This window comes from Zootoca vivipara, chromosome 1 (genome assembly GCF_963506605.1).
Source record: "Zootoca vivipara chromosome 1, rZooViv1.1, whole genome shotgun sequence".
NCBI lineage: Eukaryota > Metazoa > Chordata > Lepidosauria > Squamata > Lacertidae > Zootoca > Zootoca vivipara.
The window spans coordinates 51,757,461-51,762,086 of record NC_083276.1 but is presented as its reverse complement, the minus strand read 5'-3'; the positions used below and the strand labels follow the sequence as shown (position 1 = coordinate 51,762,086).

Sequence of the window (4,626 nt, the reverse complement as noted above, 5' to 3'; positions counted from 1 at the left end):
AGATGAAAGGACTGCAACTCCCCCCCCCCCACTTTTATACTTCCATTTCTCCCTGTCTGTCAAACTTCAAACCTTTAGCTAGTGGCTTCATAACTATGAAACACAACCAACTCCTGAAATCATTAACAGGCAATTTTCACATTTAATGTACATCTTCATTCCAAATTCTTCCTTCACATGCTGTATGGCTGCAGACAGGAAATTCAGACAACATTACAGAGAATCATATTCCCACTCCAGATGAACACACATGCAAAAAGCAACACAAACCCATAAACTTTATGGCATAAAGAATTCAAACTCATCAAAATGTTAACCATCCTGACAAAACAGCAGAACGGCTCCCTCCTCCACCAGATGCATATGAATCCTATAATAATGGAGATGTGTTTGCAAGCTGCTATTATAAGAAGTGTGCAGGTTTTCCTGGCTGGTGGGGAAGGGTTTGAAGAAGATGACTGGATCCACAGTTAAAGTCCCTCGTAATTTTCGCTTGTTGGAAGAACTTGAAGAAGGTCAGAAAGGAGTAGGAGATGGTACAGTATGCTGGGGCCTCGAAGATGACGAAGACATGGCACTTACAAGGTGGATGGGCATGATTATTGGACCACCAAGGACAAATTATGGAAACAGAATATACAGCTTGAAAGTAGAGTGTGGGCCTACCGTAAATATCCAGAAGCACCTCCAACAATTAGATTCATAACTAAAATTAATATGAGCGGAATAAAAAATTCCAATGGAATGGTGGATGCACAAAGCATACCAGTGTTAGCAAAATGGCAAAATTCTTATAGCATAAAAGTTGTACTTCAAGAGCTAAGGCGTCTAATGATGTCCAAAGAAAATATGAAGCTTCCACAGCCTCCAGGACAAACTTATAACAATTAATTTTAGCTGAATCCCAAACTTGTTTTAAACAACTTCTACTTATGTTTAATGTCTTGATTCAATCTCACAATGCAAACCACCCACACATTAAGAGTTTCTGCTGGTGTACGTGATCTGGACATTTGAAAGAATATATATATTTGTATATGTATGCCCCATATGTTTTCAGGCACAATCAGAGAGAGAGAAAGGGCAGCACAATTATTTTTCCTCTTTACCAAGGCACTATAATTTTAAGCATAAACTTGAAGTAGCCTAAAATTGGAGCTCCGGTGTTTCAAGACGAAAGCATGACAGGAAGTGTCAGGTTGCTGTGGAATAATGTTTCAGAAAACTTTCTCAAGAAGAAAAAATACAAATGACATGCTTTATGCATCTTGCTTTAGTAAAAGAGCTGCAGATAAAATTGTTTCAGTAGCAGGTACTGCAAATACCATTGCTCAACTTGTTTAATTTTTGCAAAGGTGTGGGTGCTGACTGCTAGTAGTGTCACAAAATACGGTCAGGATTGTTTTGATACTTGTGTTTATAAGATGGGGAAATGATTTTCTTTTAAGCGGCTCCTGTGTGTTATATGTAATGGACATTGCAAATATTTGTTTACAGTCTTTGTTCTAATAAACCATGCATTTAAGTTTTAGTGAAGCAAAACAAAAAAGGAAAATAGGTGTATGGATATGTGATTGAGAATAAAATTAGTCTTCAAATGTAAATAAAATGTGGAAAGTAAAAAAGAAGTGTGCAGAATCCCATAATGATCTCAACTGTAGGAACCCATAAGTTCTATTCAGGCAGGAAACATCTTAACTGGCACCTCTTTCCTTTGGCATCTTTTCTGTTGAGTTTGGTTTAGTGCCATGATCCCTAGCTAACAGGACCAGTGGTCAGGGATGGTGGGAATTGTAGTCCAAAACATCTGGAGGGCTGAAGTTTGGGGATGCCTGGTTTAGTGCTACACTGTTAAGTTGATCGTGGTGGAAGCTGCTACTAGTAAGAAGTTCCTCTGTAGAGAGCCAGTGTGGTGTAGTGGTTAAGAGCGGTAGACTTGTAATCTGGGGAACCAGGTTCACGTCTCCGCTCCTCCACATGCAGCTGCTGGGTGACCTTGGGCTAGTCACACTTCTTTGAAGTCTCTCAGCCCCACCTACCTCACAGGGTGTCTGTTGTGGGGGAGGAAGGGAAAGGAGAATGTTAGCCGCTTTGAGACTCCTTCGGGTAGTGATAAAGAGGGATATCAAATCCAAACTCTTCTTCTTCTTCTAGATCAAACCAGCAGCTATTATATATCCAAATAAAGGATTTTCCTGTCTGTTGCAAATACATCATATGAATGTTGACGTTCCTCAGGCTGACCTAGTCTGAAAAGTTCTGATTTGCCTCCAGACTGACTTGAACATCCCAGGTAAAAATTTCAGTTCAGGTTTCCCTCATGTCCTGGGAATTAACTACTTCTGCACCACAATTCTTTCAGTACCTGATCCATTTCCCAGGCCCTGCTTGATCCTGTTATCTCTGTATCAATATATCCCTCCTGAACTTGAACTTCTTTATAAACTTATAAGCACTCTGACTTTGCCCATGGAGTTTTCTTGGCAGGGATACTGGAGTGGCTTGCCAGTTCCTTCTCCAGGTGGATCACGTTTAGAAGATCAAACCTATCCATTCTGAAGGAAATCAGCCCTGAGTGCTCACTGGAAGGACAGATCCTGAAGCTGAGGCTCCAATACTTTGGCCACCTCATGAGAAGAGAAGACTCCCTGGAAAAGACCCTGATGTTGGGAAAGATTGAGGGCGCTAGGAGAAGGGGATGACAGAGGACAAGATGGTTGGACAGTGTTCTCGAAGCTACCAACATGAGTTTGACCAAACTGCAGGAGGCAGTGGAAGACAGGAGTGCCTGGCGTGCTATGGTCCATGGGATCATGAAGAGTCGGACACGACTAAACGACTAAACAACAACAACAAGCACTCTGAGCATGGCAAATTCTCATTCCTTCAGATTAGTCCTAAAAGCCAAGACTCAGACTGCCAGATCCCATCCTCAGAATCTGGGAACACTCATGATTGCTTTGAAACAAATCCAAAGTGTTTTTTTGGGGGGGGGGAGAGGAAAGCTGGCTTTAGGAGAACAAGAATAGGTGAAGAATAAGATTAGGACAAGGTTATTGAAGAGCATTTGACTTAGTCAACTGCAAAACATGGCACTCTCAGGTCTGACAGGAGGTCTGACAGGAGATAAGTATATTTTTGTCTAGAAGCCAAGAATATTTAGGGCCAGTTCAACAAGCACAATGGGGCCTCCCCTCCAATGCCCCCCAATTGTCTCTGTGGGGTCAGAAGAACCCCTAGAATAGTGTGAAGGGTGAGGATACAGACAGAATTACTTGTTTCCCCCCTCCAGGAGCAGAACACTGAATTTCTCTCATTCACAAATAAGGACACAAACAACAACTAAGTCAACTCAAGTGCCATAAAGTAATTCTTGGAAATATTCATGCTCTGAATCTAGTATGTATAAATTAGAACTTTGGTTACAACATTTCATCCAGGTCAAAGTCTTAATTTCTTATTCTAGAGTAGATCAAACAATGTCTTTCCTGCCAAATAATCATAATTCCTCTATTACTGTTGTTATGAGATTTCTGATCTCCATGTAAGGGTTATAAATAATGGAACAGGACTTAGTAATTGGTCTCACCAGTTATTCTGTGTTAGCAAAGTCACTCAAATAACAAAGGAGAAAAGAAATCACGATAAAACTATATTTCAGAAAAGCTGAACAAAATTAGTATATAATTTGGAAAGGAACAGAGAGGTGCTGTCGTTCTTATTTCAAGCTTTGCATTTAGCAGGAAGGTGTTCAACCAAACATACAGGGGTGGGGAGATATCCCATAGAACCTCACAGCCAATTAGGGCATGTGCCACTTCAGCAAAGATCGCCTTACTCTCCCTCCTTGCTACTCCAACCTTGGCTAGTTGACTTAACCCTAGCAAATTAACCCTTTAATTGTGCACAGGGTGATCTTCTGCTGTTGCACTTCTGCTGTTGTGGGTGGGTTGTCCAGTTAATAGCATAGAGCACTCGAAAGCAATGCAACAAAAAGAGGGAACAAGAAGTCCCTGCCAGCCAGGTGTTGAATGAGCAGATTCAAGAAACATTCTGCAAGAGCATCCATTACCTCTCTGATGGAGGCTGAGGCACTTTAAACAGAGAATTTGCAGCATCTACCCAGATTATAATCTGAATTCCTTAGGAAAAGCCATGACAGTTTTATAAATCCAATAATTGTATAATATGGGTATTGGGATATTCAGATGCTTGCATATGTGTATTTTGGGGTTCATGTGAGCCACAGGCGGGTAACCAGAGTTATAATGTTAAATCTGAGAAAAAATAGGGTTAAAGAATATTCAATAGCCCCCCCCCCCCCGTCTTAAATCAAATAATCAGAGCCAGGGTTTAGAAAACTGCAGTTAATTTATTTCAATTGATTTATACTTCATCTTTCCTCGCAAAGGGAATCCAGGGCAGCTAACAAATCTGTAATTTTAATGATACAAAATAACAAAAACCAAAACTATCCGCTTTAAAACACCAATAAAAACACACATAACAACCATAATAAAACAGAACAAACTAGACTACTCTGAGACCTTTGTAGAAAGAAGAGTGAGACCCAAAGTGCAATGGGCCATCTTTCTTTTTTCGTGGCTGCAGTTAATGCTGCTATTT

General features: G+C 40.6%; 1 pseudogene; it reads left to right on the top strand.

The window, feature by feature from the left end:
• Nucleotides 1-443: 443 nt before the first annotated feature.
• Nucleotides 444-1,066, top strand: LOC118087661 (ubiquitin-conjugating enzyme E2 variant 2-like; annotated as a pseudogene).
• The last annotated feature ends 3,560 nt before the right edge of the window (nucleotides 1,067-4,626 follow it).